The sequence below is a fragment of the Meriones unguiculatus genome (genome assembly GCF_030254825.1).
Source record: "Meriones unguiculatus strain TT.TT164.6M chromosome 13 unlocalized genomic scaffold, Bangor_MerUng_6.1 Chr13_unordered_Scaffold_33, whole genome shotgun sequence".
Classification (NCBI taxonomy): Eukaryota; Metazoa; Chordata; class Mammalia; order Rodentia; family Muridae; genus Meriones; species Meriones unguiculatus.
In genome coordinates, this window is record NW_026843645.1 from 7,629,941 (window position 1) to 7,650,795 (window position 20,855).

A 20,855-nucleotide genomic window follows, 5' to 3' on the forward strand; every position below is an offset into this window, starting at 1 on the left:
CCATGTTGCAAGTTCAGATCGGTAGCTGAGGTGTGTTGAATGTTTGGCGTGCTGTAGTCTGAGCTCAGCTGTGAGTCTGAGTCCTGTGAGAGGACTTCAGGCGCGTTCCAAAGTGGCAACATGGTGAGTGTGTGGCCGCCACCCCAAGGTGGTGGTGGTGCTGGAGGCTGAAGAGCAGGAGCTGGTGTGGTTGGTCTCTCCCGGGCTTGGTGAGAACCCGCAGCCATCAGCTTCTTGTGAGGTCCTTTGTCCTGGCGTTAGGAATGCTGAGCTACCTGAGTCACACGTGTTAGCAGTGGGATAGAATGTGAGCCAGACTGCATATGGTGAACTGGAAAGAGGCCCTTGCCCCGTCAGCCTCTGTGACTGGGGATTTCCTGGAGAGGAGGAGACTGCATCACTGGCCTGTAAAAGGGACTTTTATTCTCCTGTTTTAGTTGTCTTTGAGGCTTAGTACCATCTCCTGCTGACCTAGATCTAGTCCTGGATGCATCTAGCTTCTATATACTGTAATCTAGGCCTGGAATGTTTTCAGCCCCTGAGGCTTACTGCTTAATAAACTCACACATTCTACTTCCTTCTGAGTTCTGGCTGACTTGTTCATTTGAGCTGCTCTGGCTCAGACTCCTCTCTATGCTTAGTGATTCAATCTGGTTTCTCTCTCAGTCTCTGAGTTGTTTTTCTTGGCCTCAAACTAACTCCAGCAATCTGCTCTAATCTTCAGGCTCCTTCTCAGTCTCTGGCTCTTTCTGTCTTCACTGTTGACTAGCTTGTTCTCTCAGTGAACCTCTCTGTGGAAACATCTCTGTAAAATGACTTTCTGTCTCTATGCATTGCCCCTGAAATAGCTTCACTTTCCTCTTTCCTCTCCTGAAAGTTGGGCTTAACCTATTCTGTCAAGTCTTTTTCCCTGATTGGACACTCTTTCTGCCACTCAATTAAACATTGCTTTCAAACATGGTGCTTCTGTCTACAAACTTCTGTCTAAAAACTGTCTACAAACTGTCTGCTTGGGTGTTTTTGTAGGAGTGGTAACCTCTGTGTTTGTTTCATTTTTAATCACATGCAATCATAGGTAACATTGGTCAAGTTCACATTTTTCCTGGCTTATTTTCCTTAGGAATTTTGATAAAAATTAAGTATAATTTTTTGTCTTTTTTTTCTATATCTGGTTTTTTTTTTCTTCACAAATATGCACTTTGTGGTAGTTTTAGCTTCATGGTAAGTACAGAAGTCATATTGTTCCTACCTGTATTCTATTTCACATATCACATAGTTTTGAAATCAGCTTTCTTGTTCTAAGTTGTTAGGAACTTGATTTGGAATGTATTGATTTATGCTGCAAATTGAAGATACCGAACGCTTATTTTGAAAATACATTATATTAATGGTGTTGTTTACAGTTGTATGAAAGGGTAAAAATGCTGTTCAGTACTCACTTATTTAGCAACACTTGAATTTTGGTATTCGGCAGAGAGTATATTCTATTTCTCAGGATGTCATGTATTCATGACATTGTTACTGCCTGAGGCTTCTGAGTCATTGGATTACAGGTGTGTGACATTTTTCCTGCCTCTTGTGTTTGTGTTGATTACTTTAAATAAGTGAATATGAGTAGTATTTTGCCTGTATGTGTGACTATGCACTTCTTGTGTACTGGTTCTCACAATAGTCAGAGATGACCTCAGATCTCCTGAATTTGGAGTTATGGATAGTTGTGAGCCTCCATGTAAGTAAGCACTGATAATTGAGCCCAGTTATTTGCAACACCAACAAGAGGTTGCAACAAGCTGAGCCACCTCAACTGCCTTATGTTGCTCATTGACTACCAACTATTCCAGGTCTAATGTTTTCATCTGTCCATTTGTACATATTTGAAGATGAATTCCCTTTTAGTAAGGTCTCATTAATATTATAGTTTAAACTGGGCCACTTCTGGTTCCTAGTAGATACAGAACTGTAGTGAAAATATAATTTTTTTGTAGGATCTTAAGAAAAACTGTTGAGTTCTTTGTATCTTTCTTATATGATTGATTTTTGCTGTGAATACAGGTCTTAAATGTACTTCTCGATGTCAGGAAACTTGTTTCAGAGGCTGTGCTGGCCTCTGACTCAATGAGATAATACATACCTTTGCTTCCTGAGTGCTGGAATTAAAATCATGAGCCAATGCTTCCTGTTTGCCCATAATTTTTAGTTAGTAATTGTGCATACAGTTTCTGTGATCTGTGGTGTGTAGTGTTCATTGACTTCCTTGTTTTGCTTTCTTTATATCTGTTAATTGGCATTTCTCTTGTAAGGCTGTATTCTATACAAAGGGTGCAGAAATGAGGTGAACCTCCTCAATTACTTTCCTTCTAAAATGGCTTGGTGAATTCATTGAAACCTCTGTGTCAGGACATATCAGGGAAGCACCAGAATTATATGAATATATTATCAATAAAGTATACATTTATACTGTTGTCAACTATTGTGCTTTCTGTTATACTCATGTCGGGATCCTTTAGAGTTCGGTAACCTATGACGATGTGGATGTGAACTTCACTCAGGAAGAGTGGGCCTTGCTGGATCCTTCCCAGAAGAGTCTCTACAAAGATGTGATGCTGGAGACCTGCCAGCACCTTACAGCTATAGGTAAGACAGTGAATTTTCTTTCGCTATTAAGGTAAAAGGGACATCTGTTGTTATTGTGGACTGTTCTTATTAATGCTCTTATATAAGTTCACTTGGAATGAGAAAGAATAAATCAGGCATGTTTCTAAAGTTTACTGAAGAGAGTAACTTATATTTTGCTTAATTTTTAATAATCAATGATTCACTTTTTGGTACATATTTCAGGCTACAATTGGGAAGAGCATAAAATTGAAGAACATTATCAACTTTTTAGAAGATATGGAAGGTAATGATCTCTTGGAAGCTTATATAAATATGCCAGGAAAAAATATTTAAAGATGATTTATTTGTTCATTATTTATATATTATTCTGCCTGCATGTATACCTGCACACCAGAAGAGGGCATGGGATCTCATTATAGATGATTGTGGGCCATGTTGAGGTTTTTGCGAATTGAACTCAGGACCTCAGGAAGAACAGCCACTGCTTTTAACCTCCGAGTCATCTCACCAGCCCTGTGAAGAAATTTGTATGTGTCCCAGAGGTTTTAAAGAAAAACAACAGTGGAAAAACGAATACCATTTTAAGAATATTAAGGAACATCAAATTATCCCAAATCCATGTTCCTCACTGTCAGGTATATTGTTTGTTTCCTGGGCATTTCAATGCAAAAAAGGAGAGTGAAAACCTTGGTAAACAGATATTAAAGTAAAAACGACTTTTATTCAATCTCGAAATTATGGTCTCCGAAGATTACTGCCTCTCTGTCTGCTACCGTAGGCATGGACAGGGCAGTTGCTAGGTACCATACAATCTATCTTAGGCCTAGAAGATTTTCTGCTTCCTAGAATGACTGCTTCATATGTACACCCTCTCTTGTTCTTTCTGAGCTCATGGATGGCTGATTCAATTCAGCTGTTCTGGCTCAAAATTCTCTCCTACTTTACTTATTACATCTGGCTTTTCTACTGTCCTGTAAATTGCTTTCTTTAGTCTCATACTTAACTCCATCAGTCTTTTCTAATCTTCGGGCTCTTTTTTATTCTCTGGCTCATTTGATCTTGACCTTAGTTCTCTCTCTCCAACCTGTCTTTCTATTACCAACCCAGTAAAACTCCCTCTGCTTTCCATGTAGTGCCCCTTAAGGGAGCTTCATTTCCTCTCTCTTCTCATGAGAGATATATGTACCCTCTGCTGTCCAAAGAAATCACGTTACAGAAATTCCCTGTGATAACTGGCCCTGTGGAAATTACTGTGTTTATTTTGGTTAATTTATAAATGCAGTGTGATTACAACTATAGGAAAATTTATGAATGCAGTCCTTGGGGTAAAGCTGACTCCTTCTAGGTCTTTAAATATGTGAAAAACCACTTATAGAAAAATGATGCTACCAGTGATCCATGTAATGAAGTTTCTTACCATCAAAGGTATCTTGTAAGTTATAGAAACCGACAATAAAGAGGGAAACTATGAGTGTAAAGAAAGTGATAAAAGGTTAAGATGTAACTTCATTTTAAGATTAAAGCGAACTGCAAACTTAATTTACATTGACATAAAGATTCATCAGTGGCTGGAGAGATGGCTCAGAGGTTAAGAGCACTGGCTGTTCTTCCAAAGATCCTGAGTTAATTTCTCAGCCAACCACATGGTGGCTCATAATTATCTATACTAAGATATGGTGTCCTCATGTAGCATGCAGGCAGAACACAGTATAATAAGTAAATAATAATAAGTAAATAAATCGTTTAAAAAAGATTCATCAGAGTAATGAATAGGGTAAAGCTTACACATATCTGAATTTTCTTTGCAGAAAGAAAAGAATACATGTTCATGAGAAACCCTATGAATGTAAACAGTGTGGTAAAGCCTTTTCCAATCCCAGTAGTCTGCAACTACATAAAAGAACCCATACTGGAGAGAAACCTTATGAATGTAATCAGTGTGGGAAAACCTTTTCACAACCCAGTAGTCTCCAACTGCATAAAAGAACACATACTGGAGAGAAACCCTATGAATGTAATCAGTGTGGGAAAGACTTTTCACAACCCAGTGGTCTCCACCTGCATAAAAGAACACATACTGGAGAGAAACCCTATGATTGTAATCAGTGTGGGAAAGCCTTTTCACAATATGGACATCTCCAGACGCATAAAATAACACATACTGGAGAGAACCCTATGAATGTAATCAATGTGGTAAAGCCTTTGTACGTTGTAGCAATCTCCAGAGGCATGAAAGACTTCATACTGGAGAGAAACATTATGAAGGTAATCAACGTGGTAAATCCTTTTCACAATCCAGTAGTCTTCAAGTACATAAAAGAACACATACTGGAGAGAAACCCTAAGAATATAAGCAGTGTGGTAAAGCCTCTGAACATTGATGTCATCTCTGAAGGCATGAAAGATTTCATACTGGAGTGAAAAGATATGAATATAATTAGTAAAGCCTTTGCATGTCACAAATTTTCAAAGCCATAAAAGAAATCATACTCAAGAGAAAAAAAATATGAATATATTCACTGTGATGAAGCCTTTGGAAATTTCTATAGACTTCACTTTCATGAATGAAACATACTGAAGAAAAACCTATGAATGTGTTCATTTTGTTAACTCAAAACTTTGTGTTTTCAAGTATCCTAGAGATATAATGAAGTGGTCTAATCATCCATCAACTGCATCTCACTACATAGCTTGATGTGATATGAATATATACATAAAATTGGATGTTCTGTGAATCCATATGTTCCTCCAAATTAGCCATGTCATTTCATCTAAAAGTACTGCATTCTATAGAAAATATGTAATATACAGGTTATAGATAAAGTAACAGCAAGAATATTGACTAAAAAGAAACACTACATGTGTGTGTGTAAGGTGATTATGGGCTTTTAAGCCATGACTGATATGTACAGAGTGGGAGATGAGTTTGTTGGATCTCCTTTGGCCATCTTAATATGATGATTAAGGAGTGATTGCCAGCTTTGGACACCAAAATCTTTTCCTACAGCACTGTTTCCCTGATACTCAAATTAGATTAGTTGAGATATTACATCAATAAAATAGTCTTCTTTTTACATTGTAAACATACTGTCATGTAATAATTGAGGGATTCAGGGCAATTTGAAGGATAAAATTTGTTTGAAAATGAGAGTGTGCAGCCAGTTCTCCTAGGCACTGAGTCATGTATTTAGTCCCATAAATGTGTCTTGAATAGCATTTTTAGGTGTGACAAGTTAATCCTAAATTCACCTTTAACTCAGCCCTGATGACCCAGAAGAAAGAGAATATTGAGAGCATAAAAAGTAACTTAGGCTTGGTGCTGAAAGAAGTTTCTAATCCAATATCTTCACAAAAAATATGGAAGTATCCAAAAATGGTTTTGGATCCAAAATTCAGTATGGAAGTATCCAAAAATTCAGGCCAGAATCTGAAAGTACACGTGTTTAAAAAGTGCTTGACCACATTTCCAAAGCCACAAACTGAGTTTATCTCACATAGGCAGCAATGGGAGTCCACAAGACATGTGTCAGGTGTACCCCTTCTTGAGATTATGCCTAATGTAAGGAGAGAAAAAACTTGAAGGCATGAAGACAACTTTTCTGAAGTGAATTGTATTCTGCTTCCCTGATGCATGCAAACATTCAGTTAGGAGCCCTGAGTGGTGAAGACTCCATATGTTGTAGAGATTGTTGTCTGTGGATCCTGAGATTCAAACAGATGTCAACAGAAGGCTTGAGAAATCAGGCATTTACAGACCTGTGGAGCTTGGACGAACTATAAAGGAAGGAAATTTGTATGTTAAAGAAAGGATTAAAGTCCCAGAGAGCAATTATTTCTTGGGTTGTATGTGAGGACAAGCTGCCTTCTATTGTATTCGCTGTATCTACTCAGCTGTGGTGGGTCAATTCTCCAGTTCTTCCACTGTTTCCTTGTCTTTTCAGATACCTGTAAGTGTCAGTCAGAATACCATGCAGGTGGCCACTTGGTGGTCTCAAATAAGACTTTAAATCTCCTCAGTCCCAACTCTGTCATCCCTGTAACATCTCTACCTGGCAGGAATAACAATATTCTGAATAAACATTACTATATCTCTATTAGGTTGACATCTAGTCAATCAATGGACTCCATGAAATTCCATTCTCCTCAGGAATGTCATTGTTGAATAGACCTATTCCCCTAGATGAGATATTTTCTGCTCAATAACATTATGCCATGTGAATATCTTGCAGGAAAGAAATAATCTGAGAATTGGGGAGGAATTTATAGATGGGAAGTTTTTAATATATGGCCCTGTGAGATTACTTAGTTGTGTGCATCTCTGGACTTTTTGTAAACCTATTAAACCTAAAGGATGACTTACGTATCATATGTAGTGCCTCACACCCATGACAATCTTCTGAGTTACGTCTTTGAAAGCATCCCTCAGTCCCTACATTCTAAAGGGCATGATTGGCATACCCCACCTCTACCCTTAACTTTCCAGTCCAGTAGAATGGGCTTGCCCTCTCCCAGAGGCTATTCCCTGTAGAGCCAGATTTTTTTGTTTTCTTATATGTGCTTTTCTTCTCTCCCTCTTTCTTTCTGTGTTTCTTCTCTTCCTGCCTTTTTTCTCTCTGTTCTCTCTCCCTCTCTCTACATACACTTTCCTTTGCCCACACTTATGTTTCCTTCATGGGAGCTTCCCTGGCCCTGTTCCTTAGGGACTGAGAACCATCTGTGAATTGTTTTCAACAAGGTTGCATTCAAATGTTTTATCATGTATTCAATTAGCAAATTTCACCTGTGGGAAGAAAGATAAAGTATAACCTATTTATTCATCAATGGTCAAAATTAGTAACACTGAATAAATATATTAATATGTTTCCAGTTTTAATTAATAATTTGTGTTTTAACCATTATGTTCTCTTTTTTCCTTAACCCCCTATCAGAGGACTAGGGAAGGTTCACAGGGGGAAATGGAGAGGGTGGGTGGGAATGAGTGGAGATGGAAAGGTATACAGCCAGGATACAAAATGTGATAAATAAATAATTAAAAATAATTTTATTTTCAAACATTGTTCTCTCTCTTTTTTTTTGGTTGAACGAATAGTCTCAGTATGATTCTCAGGCTCTCCTGGAACTTAGTGTACATACTAGATCTGCTTACCTTGCCTCCCTAGTGTCTAGAGGATATTTGGGCATTGTCTACCTCGATAACTTAGTTCTTTCAATGGGATTATTGAGAATGAGTCACTGAGTCCAAACAGTCAGGTAGCTAGGAAACAGGCTCTGGTCCTAACTACAGTATTAGAAAGAAAGTGTTCTTCAATTGCAGTTGATTGTCTTGAAATCCTCTCCTTTAATTTCAAAGAAAATTATTTTTTTTCTTTATCATTGAGTTTTTAATACTCATCATAGTATATTGGAGTTCTATCGTTATGCAACAGATAGTGAAAACCATCCTCACAGACATAAATAAGTTCTCAATATAGTTAAGTGTATCTATGTGTTACACTCATCCCAACATTCTATTAAATCACGGAGGTTAAAACCGCCTAAGCCAGGCATGGTAACACAGGCCTGTAGTCAGGGTGTTCAGAAAGAGGAGGCAGAAACTTGAAGATTTCAATGTCATGCAAGCAAATATCCAAGGTCAATGGTATAATGGGAGGTCCACATTCCAAAGGGAGACTGATTGGATAAGAGCAATGTCCATTGGATAAGCCCGAGAACTTCCAGGCCATTCCAGCACTGTGTGTTACCTAAGGAATATGCCACCCCTTGCTTGCTAATGTTTCCTGTCCAAGACAGCCCAGGTCACTTCAGAGTCAGACTCATTTTGGGCATTGAAGATTAGAACACTCTTGGAAGTGGGAGTATTTGTCTCAGGCAGTGATGAGTTCCATATTTATATATCCTATATAAAGGGTTAATCACACAAACCCTTACCCACACAAGCCATATAAATGGACTCAGTAAGTTTTTTTATGTATATCGGTCCATACTTATTCACATATTCTTTTTTAAGACATTGAAAGGAAAGAATTTGGAATAGGATGGAGAAAGGACAAGAAGAGGGGAAATGATATATTTTAATTAACATCTGTAAAATTAACTTTAAATAAAAATTGGCTATAGAGGGCATGGGGGTTACTAGCACTGGGTGTTGTTATAGAAGACAGGTTCCATTTCAGGAATCACAAGCTAGATAAGCATAACCTGTAAATGCATCCCAAAAGGATCTGATGTTCTCCTTGGCTTTTCCAAGTATGACACAGGGACACATGAATGCAAAACATCCAAATAAATGAAAGACATACAAAGCTTTAAAAAGTGGCTTTTTCAGGGCTAACGAGATGGCTCGTTGTTTAGGAAAACTCCCTCAGGCCTTCACAAAAGATAATGCTGAATCCTATCTTCCATGGACACAGCCACCCTGTTCTCCTGACTGAGGGATTCACACACAGACAGGGGACACTTAGATACCTGTAACACATACATCATCCTAGGAGCTCAACACAGTTGTAGGCACTTTGGTTGCTTGTTCTCTCTCTGTTTCTCACACACACACATACACATTCACACATGAACACATCTCCATGAACTCCACCAGCACAGTGTCCTCAAGTGGCCCCATAACTCAAAAAAATAGAAGAGTATGTGGTGACAGCTCTTTCACCAAGTGGTCCCTCTCACCGTGTTCTTTTTGAAATGGGGCCACACTTAGAAATCAGAGTGTGACACACCCCATCCAATGATGCTATTATCTCTTAATTTTCCTCAGTCAGTTCCATTAGCTGAGCAACAAACCTTCAATTACATAAGCATATTGGGCCATCATCATTCAAATCATCATGTAACCCCTAGCCAAATATTTACAGAGTCTATTTTCCACTGAATCCTCCTTACCTTGACCTCCACGACCTCTATTTCTCTCACCACTATCTTCTCTCAGTACTACCTGGAATGCAATATTAAGCTCCTTGTTAAGCATAAAGTGGCTTTTTATATCTAGATTTCTTATATATTGTGTATTGATAAAAACAACAATATTCAGATTTTCTGACAATGACAAGCATAATTTGATGGTACAAATTTTGTTCTTCCTTTCTTCTCTGTTGCTGTCATTAACTCCACTAAATGGAAATGACTCAGGTGATAAGTTGGCTTCTTTGGCTGATGCTAGCAGGCCCCAAACATTGAGGGAGCTCAGAAAAGAAACACAGGCTATGAAATGAAGGCATGAATTATGATGGAACACTGTTTCTTGCTATGTTCTTTTACAAGGTCACTGTCTACTTCTATGTATGTTTTCTTAACCAGCTCACACCACATGTTGAGATAAATTTCGACCATCAGGGCCTGGAGTTTACCACTGCATTCACAACACCTGTATTCAACCACAAACATAGCCACAAGAGATTGTCATCTGAGGAACCCCCGTTGGTACTCCCTGACATCATGCTAAGCTATTTAACATTGATAGCTAAAGCTAAGGAGCACACACAGACAAGGTATAAGAATTTTTAACAATTTAAAACCAATGTATTAGCCATCTTAATCATCTCAGTAGGAAAACCACAAGCTAACACAGCAACAATTGAAAAACACAGATATGCCAAGAAATGGATTACTAACTTTCCAGGAACTGAGATTCTTTTTTTCCAGATAGAGAGGCATCCCTCTCTAGAGTTTTCTCCAGACATGGGGTAGATCAGAATAGCCTACTATGCTTCTCCAGTTAATCTCTGGTTTCTACAGATGCAGCCATACAGATGCTTGTAAGAAATAAGTGCTATCTATGACATAGACTGTATTACCTGATTTTCACTACTTCATCTTTACCAGGCTGCTTTGCCTGGCCTGAGGATGAGGAGTTCAGTCTTGATATGAATTGATGTGTCGTAGGTGGAAAAGGGCTCCCTTTATTGAGAACAAGAGGAGGGACAAATAGGGTGAGGCACAGGAAGGAGAGGAAACAGAGGACTGTGATTGAGAATTAAAATGAATATAAAAATTAAAATAAATATAAAAAGAAATGTCAACCTTAAGTCTTTTCTCTCAAAGAGTGTAAAACTTGTATTTAACATATGGAAGTCAAATCTCAACATGTCCTCCATTCAGCATAATCTACTTCCTTCCCAGGAACATGACTGTTTTCTAGTTGTTTGATGACCAGGATCAGTGACCTTTCTTTCCCTGGAGCAATGTCTTCCTTCCCCTTCCTCCTTCTTTCCATAAGCACCAGATCCTTTCATACTCACATTGTGAAGGATATTGTGAGCTCTGACCACAAATTTTGGAGAAAAAAAAATTCAGTCACCACATTCTTTAGGATAAAAGTAAGTGCATTTGCTATTGAGAAACTGTTCTTCTCCCAACTAGGAAAGTTCCCTTTTTACAAGCACATCCTCCTGATGAAGAGAAAAGGTAGTCTTGTCTGGGCAATTATTTGTAGCAATTCATATTTTAGTCTCAGAAGGTAAGTCAGTTAAGGAACCACCTGAATCATCCTTTAAAGATAAATGCCTCCCACCAGCTTCTGTAATGGCCTTGTACCTTAACAATTCTCCAGCTGAGTAAACGAACCCCTGGGGTGCAGGTCTCTAGATATTACAGTGACTGTCGTCCAAGGAAATTACCAGGGCAACAGGAACCACCTGTACATACACCAAAATTAAGAAATGCTATAGATAACCAAAAAGTACTGCTTTGGTAATTGGGTCATCTCAGGTTTGAGACATGTGTTTGATATGAAATTTGGGTGCAAGAAATCTCATAAAAAGACATTGAGCAAAATGTAAACCAACATGGGTGAGCCACCAAGGTAGAGATAGCTCTAGAGAAAAAGAAAATAGAAACAGATAAACTGAAGAGAGAAATAATTTCCTGTTAGCACAGGGCAGCCAATTCCTCTCTTGCTGTGTGACAGGATTCCTTCATCTCACCTGCCCTACCCTGACTAGGGAGAGATTGAACACTGCAAGGCTCCCAATTTAGGTTTCAATCCAGGCTTCATACTTTGGCTCAAGTCTCTATCCTCTGTGTATGTGTCATTATCTGTAATATCCTTTCCTACTGGTCGCCACATTAAAAGTTGGAAACATTTAGGTCCGGTCTGCAGTCAATGGCAGTGTCTTGGGGTGGTTAATTTTGACTGCCTTCAATGACATAAGACAATGCTTTCCTGAGGAAAAGTGACACATACACACACACACAAAATGCCAATATTTTACTGATGATAAACTATTTCAGAAAGTGTGTTTCCAAGAGTATTAAATCCCAGCTCATATGAAAGGTCCCAGATCCATCTGAACTCAGCCCCATCACAGTCAACCACAATACAGTGGGGTCCAGAAACCTCTGTGCCTGGGGACTGAGGAGGTACAACCTCTGGATGACAAGGCTTTGCTTCCACAGTTGCAGTTCCTGTGCTAAGATATATGGACTCCACAGTTTCTGATTGAGACAACAGAATTCTTTCCTTTGTTCCATTTTTCCCCAGCCATAGAAATCTCCTCCTGTATCCACGCCAAACTAACATGCATTTATAAAGAAAAAGGAGTCTGACTGGACTCATCTAAACCATGTATCCCACAGGGCCATGTGACTAATGAGTGTTGAGCTCACCATCCATTGAAGGTGAGCTAACTCTTCTTATGGTTTGGTTGCTATGAAAACCTGCGGTGACCTTGGAAGCACATAGAAAGGACAAAGATTGAATAGGAGCATGCTGCATTTGCAGAGGTTTAGTCCATGATTACCATGGAGGGAAACATGGCAGCAGGCAGGCAGAGATGGGGCTGGGGAAGGAGCTGACACTTCTAAATCTTCATCAGCCAGCTGCAGAGTCACCCTGGGCCTGCTTGTGCGTATGAGAAGTCAAATCCCACCTTCCCAGTGACACACTTCCTCCAGCAAGGCCACACCAACTCCAATAAGGCCCCACTACTCAACCTTGGCACTGCCAATGTGTCAAACATTCAAATACATGAACCTGTCTGGGCCATTCTTTTTCAAACCACCCCATTGACCTTGAGCACAATAGAATCATGTGGTTTGATCTTATTTTGGCTAGTAACCTTACCACCATGGAAGCAACCATGAATTTGCCATGTTCTTTACTAATGATTTCATAAAAAGGTAAATGCCATATGACTTCTTGGTTATTGTTGCATAGAAGAAAATGGAGGCATCCATAAACTTCCTGCTGTCAATGAGCTCTCTGGGTATCACCTGAATTTTACTAAACATGTGACTCTGAGAGACCAAAGAATTTTGGGCATTGGTTTAAAGTTAAAGCACAAGCCTAAAGGAAAGCCAGCCAGGTGCAGATAAGTCCGGCGACCTGGGGAAAGGAATGAGCTTCACTACATGCTTTTCCTCCCCACTAGAGATTCAGTTGCTAGGAAACTGCCTATGCATTCCTTTCTGCAACCCAGATTCTGATGCCTCTAAAGGTTGACTTAAAGAGTTTTTCTTCATCATGAATTGGCTCGTGTAACAGGAAGCAGGCATGTAGGCTTGATGTCAGAGAGAATAATCCTTCTCAGTTGGTAGTGCCATTTGGGAAGAATTCAGAAATGCTGTCCTGCTGAAGTAATATGAGGTGGGCTTTGAGAGTTTACATCCCCACAGCATTTCCAGTTTCCTTCTCTGCTTCATGCCTCAAGATGATGATGTGAGTTCTTCAGCTGCCAGATCTGAAACTTGCTATCACATCACTTTCATAGTGATCCCATATCCTTCTGGAACCATGAGCCAAGGGAAACTATTGTAAAAAGTTGCCTTAGACACTGTGTTTCCTCACAGAAACAGAAAAGGCAATACTAAATACCCACAAAAAATAACTGGGGCCTAGGTCCTCTCCATGTAGAGTCCTTGGTTGATTCATCAGTCTCTGCAGGCCCCCTGGGCCATGATTTTTGGGCTCTGTTGATCTCCTTGTGGATCTCCTGTCACCTCTAGGTCTTTCTCTCTCTGCCTTGTTTCATAAGATTCCCTGCACTCTGCCCAAAATTTGGCAATTAGTCTCAGCATCTGCTTTGATACCCTGCTGACTAGAGTCTTTCAGAGGCCCCTATGGAGAGCTCCTGTTCTGTTCCTTGTCTTCTCCTATTTCCTATGTCTGTCCTGTTTGCTCTTCTGAATGAGGATCAAGACCCTTCCTTAGGGTCCTTGTTGTTGTTTACCTTCTTTAGGAATCTGTGTTTTAGTATGTTTATCCTATATCATATGTCTAATATCCACTTATAAGTAAGTATATGCCATGTGTGTCTTTCTGCTTCTGGGTTACCTCATTTAGGATCATCTTTTCTTGTGCCCTCCATTTGCCTGAAAATTTCACGATGTTCTCATTTTTAATGGCTGAGTAATATTCCATTGTGCAAATGTACCACAATTTCTTCTTCAATTCCTCTGCTGATGGACGACCAGGGTATTTCAAGAAACTTGCTGTTATGAATAAAGCTGGAATGAATATAGTTGAACAAAATGTCCTTGTTATATGGTTGAGCATCTTTCAAATATGTACCCAGGAAAGCTGGATCTTGAGGTAGCACCATTGCTAATTTTCTGGGAAAATGCCAGAATGATGTCCAAAGAGGTTGTACATGTTTACATTCCTACCAGCTATGTAAGAGAGTTCTCCTTTCTCCACAGCCTCTTTAGCATGTGTTCTCACTCATGAGCAAATATTCCATAGCAATAGTTATGTTATTCAAATACTTGAAGTAAGGTTTCGAAGTTTAATCAGATGGAAATTATGAGGGTCAAGAATACTGTTGTGGAGGAACCATAATCCCCATGGCACATGTCTTTGAAGAACAAAAACTAAAACTGTGTGTATGTGGAAATGTTTCATTTGTTGTTCTTCCTTTTTTATTTATATTTTAATATTAATTACAGTTTATTCATATTGTATCCCAGCTGCACCCCATTACCTCCCAATTCTCCCTCCCTTTCTCATATCTTCCCAAGCCCCTCCTCAAGTTTACTGATATTTGAGTCCTTCCTCCCCTTCAGTCTGACCCTAGCTTCCCAGGATGCTTCAGGACAGGCTATATAGTCCTCCTTTGTGGCCTGCCAAGGCTGTTGCACCCACAGCAAGGGTTAGTCAAAGAGCTAGCTACTGAGATCATATCAGAGACAGTTCCTCTTCCTATTAATAGGGAATTTCACTTGGACACTGAGCTGTCATGGGCTATATCTGAGCAGGGGTTATAGGTTATATTTGTAAATTATCCTTGGTTGGAGTATTAGTCTTAGAAAAGACCACTGTGCCCAAATATATTGATTCAATTGTTCTCCCTGTGGAGCTTCTGTCCTCCCCTTGCTATCTTCCACTTCTTTCATGAAATTCCCTCCACTCTGCAGAGAATTGTTAAAGAATATTTATTGTCTCCTTAACAGAAGTAATGATCTTGTAGATCTCCATCATTACATCTGTGTAGAGATGCTTTTGGGAAGGATCCAGCAATGCCCACTTTTCCTGGTTGGGTTTTTCCAGATGCATATCATCATAGACTATTGCATTCTAAACTATCCTGTACATGTGTACAATAGAAAGCATGATAGTGACAACACTATAAATTTATATTTGTTCATGTGTTCATTCATCCATTCATGATTAATAACGAATGAATTATGAACTCCTATCACCTTCAGAAAGTCTACTCAAAACGAGGACTGTTAAAAATTAAACTAATATACTTAATTAGATTTCCAAGCTCAATGGAAATATAGCCAAAGAAATCACATTACAGAAAATCCCTATGATTACTGGCCCTGGGGAAATTGTTGTGTTTATTTTGGTTCCCTTTATGAATGCACTGTAATTACAACTATAGGAAAATTTATGAGTGCAGTCCCTGTGGAAAAGCTGACTCTTTCTAGGTCTTTTTAAATATGTGAAAAAAGACATAGAAAAAAGTGATGCTGTCAGTGAGCCAGGTAATGAAGTTTCTTACCATCAAAGGTATCTTGTAAGGTAGAGAAACCCACAATCAAGGGGAAACTATGACTGTAAAGAAAGTGATAAGAGGTTAAGATGTAACTTCATTTTAAGATTAAACCAAATTGCAAACATAATTTTCACTGACATAATTATTCATCAGTGGCTGGAGAGATAGCTCAGAGGTTAAGAGCACTGGCTGTTCTTCCAAGGGTCCTGAGTTCATTTCACAGGCAACCACATGATGGCTTATAACCATCTATAATAAGATCCTGTGTCCTCATCTAACATGCAGGAAAAACACAGTATAACTACTAAGTAAATAAATCATTTAAAAAAAGATTCATCAGAGTAATGAATATGGGAAAGCTTACACATATCTGAATTATCTTTGCAGAAAGAAAAGAATACATATTTATGAGAAACCCTACGAATGTAAACAGTGTGGTAAAGCCTTTTCCCAACCCAGTAGTCTCCAACTGCATAAAAGAACACATACTGGAGAGAAACCCCACAAATGTAATCATTGTGGGAAAGCCTTTTCATGACACGGACATCTCCAGAGGCATAAAAGAACACATACTGGAGAGAAACCCTATGAATGTAATCAGTGTGGGAAAGCCTTTTCAGAAACTGGTACTCTCAAACTACATAAAAGAACACATACTGGAGAGAAACCCTATGAATGTCATCAGTGTGATAAAGCCTTTTCACAACACAGAAATCTCCAAGTACATAAAAGAACACATACTGGAGAGAAACCCTACAAATGCAATCAATGTGGTAAAGCCTTTTCAGAAACCTGTACTCTCAAACTACATAAAAGAATACATACTGGAGAGAAACCCTACGAATGTAATCAGTGTGGGAAAGCTTTTTCACACCTCAGTAGTCTACAAAAGCATGAAAGAATACATACTGGAGAGAAACACTATGAATGTAATTAGTGTGGTAAAGCCTTTTCACAACACCGACATCTCCAAGTACATAAAAGAACACATACTGGAGAGAAACCCTATGAATGTAATCACTGTGGGAAAGCGTTTTCAGATAACAGTAATCTCAAACTACATAAAAGAACACATAGTGGAGAGAAATCCTACGAATGTAATCAGTGTGGTAAAGCCTTTTCACAAAAAGGAAATCTCCAAGTGCATAAAATAATACATACTAGAGTGAAACCCTACAAATGTAATCAGTGTGGGAAAGACTTTTCACAACACGGACATCTCCAAAGGTATAAAAGAATACATCCTTGAGAGAAACCCCATGAATGTAATCTATGTGGTAAAGCCTTGGCACATTGGTGCAACCTTTACAGACATGAAAGGATTCATACTAGAGCAAAACCCTACGAATGTAATCAGTGTGAGAAAGCCTTTTCACAACATGGATATCTCAAGAAGCATAAAAGAACACATACTGAGGAGAAAACCTATGAAGGTAATCAATGAGGTAAAGCCTTTCCATTTTGCTGCTACCTCCAGAGGCATGAAAGGATTCATACTGGAGAGAAACATTTTCAATGTATTCAAGGTGGTAAAGCCTTTTCACAATTCAGTAGTCTTCAAGTACATAAAAGAACACATACTGGAGAGAACCTCTAAGAATGTAATCAGTGTGGTAAAGCCTCTGCACATTGATATGATATCCAAAGACATGAAAGTTTTCATACTAGAAATAAACCATATGACTATAACTAGTAAAGCCTTTGCATGTCACAAATTTTCAAAGCCATAAAAGAAACCATACTCAAGAGAAATCCTTATGAATATATTCACTGTGGTGAAGCCTTTGTAAATTTCTATAGGCTTCACTTTCATGAATGAAACATACTGAAGAGAAACTGTAAGAATGTGTCCATTTTGTTAACTCAAAGCTTTATGTTTTGAACTATCCTGGAGATGTAATGAAGTGGTCTAATCATCCATCAACTGCATCTCACTACATAGCTTGATGTGATATGAATATATACATAAGATTGGATTCTGTGAATCCATATGTTCCTCCGAATTATCCATATGTCATTTCATCTTAAAGTTCTGCATTCTATAGGAAATATGTAATATCAAGGTTATAGATAAAGTAACAGCAAGGATATTTACTTAAAAAGAAACATTTCTGGTGTGTGTGTAAGGCCATTATGGGCTTTTAGACAATGACTGGTATGTACAGAGTGGGAGACAAGTTTGTTGGAACTCCTTTGGCCTTCTTAATATGATGATTGAGGACTGATTTCCAGCTTTGAACACCAAAAGCCTTTCCTAAAGTTCTGTTTCCCTGATGCTCAAATTAGATTAGTTGAGATATTACATCAATAAAATATTGTCTTCTTTTTACATTGTAAAAATACTGTCATGTAATAATTGAGGGATTCAGGGCAATTTGAAGGATAAAATTTGTTTGAAAATGCTAGTGTGCAGCCAGTTCTCCTAGGTGCTGAGCCATGTATTTGGCCCCATAAATGTGTCATGAATAGCCTTTTGAGGTGTGAAAGCTTAATCCTAAATTCATCTTTAACTCATCCCTGATGACCCAGAAGAAAGAGAATATTGAGAGCATAAAAAGTAACTTAGGCTTGGTGCTGAAAGAAGTTTCTAATCCAATATCTTCACAAAAATATGGAAGTATCCAAAATTATCAGGACAGAAATTGAGACTACAAGTGTTTAAAAAGTGCATGACCACTTGACCAAAACCACCAGACTGAGTTTATCCCACACGTCATAAATAGGCAGCAATGAGAGCCCACAAGGACACCTGCTTGAGATGATACCTAGTGTAAAAAGTGAAGAAGAATTTGAAGGCATGAAGACCAACTTTTCTGAAGTGGATTGTATTCTGCTTCCCTGATGCACACAAACATTCTGTTAGGAGCCCTAAGTGGTGAAGACTGCAGGTGCTGTGAAGGTTGTTGTCAGGGGAGCCTGAGGTTCAAACAGATGTCAATAGAAGGCTGGAGAAATCAGGCATTTAAAGAGACCTAAGAGGCATGGAGAAGGAGATTTGAGTGTTAAAGAAAGGGAAGTAGATTTGGATGTTAAAGAAAGGATAAAATTCCCAGAGAGCGATTAATTCTAGGTCTTTACCTAAGCACAAGCTGCCTCCTACTGTAGTCTCTGTATCTACTCAGCTATGGTAGGTCAACTCTCCAGTTCTTTCACTCTTTCCTTGTCTTCTCAGATACATGTATATGTATGTCAGTCAGAATACCACGTAGGCTGCCAGTTGGTGGTCTCAATTTGATTTTAAATCTCTCTCCCCCATCTGTCATCACTGCAACCTCTCTGTGTGGCAGGAATAGGGATATTCTGAATGAACATTCCTATATCTCCCTTAGGACATGTAATAAATCAATGGACTCTTTGAATTTCTAATCTAGTCTGGACTGTCATTGATGAAAAGACCTATTCCCCTAGATGAGATATTTTCTGTCAATAGCATTATGTCATTCTTTGAATATTTTGTAGGAGAGAAATAAGCTGAGAATGAGAAAGCAACTTATAGGCAGGAAGATTTTAATGTATGGCTTGGAGAGATTACTTACTTGTGTATCTCTGCTCTCTAAACCTATTAAATCTAAAGGATGAACGTTTAACCATATTTTGTACTTCACACATAAGACAAGCTGCTGAGGTGCCTTTTTGACAGAAGGTTTTCTGGCTTCCAGGTTCTCCCAGGATACTTCAGTCCCTACCTTCTAAAGGGTAAGATTGGCGTTCCCCACCTCCACCCTTAAATTTTCAGTCCAGTGGAATGGGACTACCCTCTCCCAGAAGTACCGAGATATTTTATTTTCTTCTATATGCTTTTCTTCTCTTTCTCTTTTTCTGTTTGTTCTCTCTCTCTCTCTCTCTCTCTCTCTCTCTCTCTCTCTCTCTCTCTCTCTCTCCACCCTTCTCTTTGCCCACATTTAGGATTCCTCCATGGTAACTTCCATGGCCTTATTCCTTGGGAACTGGGAACCCTCTGAGAACTGTTTGCATAAGCTTGCAAGTAAATATTTACCATGTCTTCAATTAGCAAATATTACCTGTGGGAAGAAAGAAACAGCATAACATTATATATTCATCACTGGTCAAAATTTGTCACACTGAATAAATATGTGAATATGTTTCCAGTTTTTATTTATAATTTGTGTTTTAACCATTGTTTTTTATTTTTCCCTCGTCCCCTATATGAGGACTAGGGAAGGTGCAAGGGGGAGATTGGGAGGGTGGCTAGAAATGGTCAGAATTGTAAGTGGATACAGTCCTGATACAAAGAAAATAAACTATAATAAACAAATAGCTTAATTAAATGTATTTTCATTTTCAAACATTGTTTTCTCTCTTTTTTATTTGAAATAATAGTCTCACTATAAATTCTAGGCTGACCTTGAACTTAGTGTACATAATAGATCTGCTTACCTTGCCTCCCTAGTACCTGCAGGATAGTTGGGCATGGTCTACCTCAATAATTCAGTTTTTTCTGTGGGCTTATTGAGAGTAAATTGCTGAATCCAAATGGTCATGGTAGGCAGGACACAGACTCTGTTCCTTAGTCCAGTAATGGAAAAAAAAACATTGATCAGTTGCCGTTGTTTGGCTTAAAATCCTCTCCTTTACGTATAAAGAAAATTATTGTTTTTTTCTTTAACATTGAGATTTTATGACACAACAAAATAGATTGGAGTTCTGTTCTTAATTCAACAGATAGTGAAAAGTAGCCTCACAGACATAAGGAGATTCTCAACATAGTTAAGTGTAACAACTCATTACACTTGCCCCAACATTCTAGCAAATCACTGAGGTTAAAACCATCCAAGCCTGGCATGGTAACACAGACCTGTAGTCATGGTGTTCAGAAAGAGAATGCAGAAAGTTCAAGATGACAAAGTAATCGACGGAAATATCCCAGGTCAATGGTATAATGGGAGGTCCACAGAACAAAGGGGACTGATTGGCTAAGATCAATGTCCATAGTCGTCCCCACAGCTCCCGAACATCAGGGCCATTCCAGCACCATGTGTTATCTAAGGAATTTGTCACCCTGTGCTTTCTAATGTTTCCTGTCCAAGACAGCTAAGGTCACTTCAGGGTTAGACTCCTGTGGGCATTGAAGACTAGAACTCCCTCCAAGTTGGGGGATTAGCCTCAGGCAGAAATGCATTCTTTAATTATATATCCTATACAAGGGGTTCAGCACAGAAATCTTATTCACACAATCAATAGGAATAGACTTAGTAATATATATATATATATATATAAACAGGTTCAAACTTATTCACACATTCTTTTTTAAGCCATTGGAAGGAAATAATTTAAAAA

General features: G+C 38.7%; 1 pseudogene; it reads left to right on the forward strand.

The window, feature by feature from the left end:
- The first annotated feature begins 1,678 nt into the window (after positions 1-1,678).
- On the forward strand, positions 1,679-17,172 carry LOC132650768 (zinc finger protein 431-like; annotated as a pseudogene).
- The last annotated feature ends 3,683 nt before the right edge of the window (positions 17,173-20,855 follow it).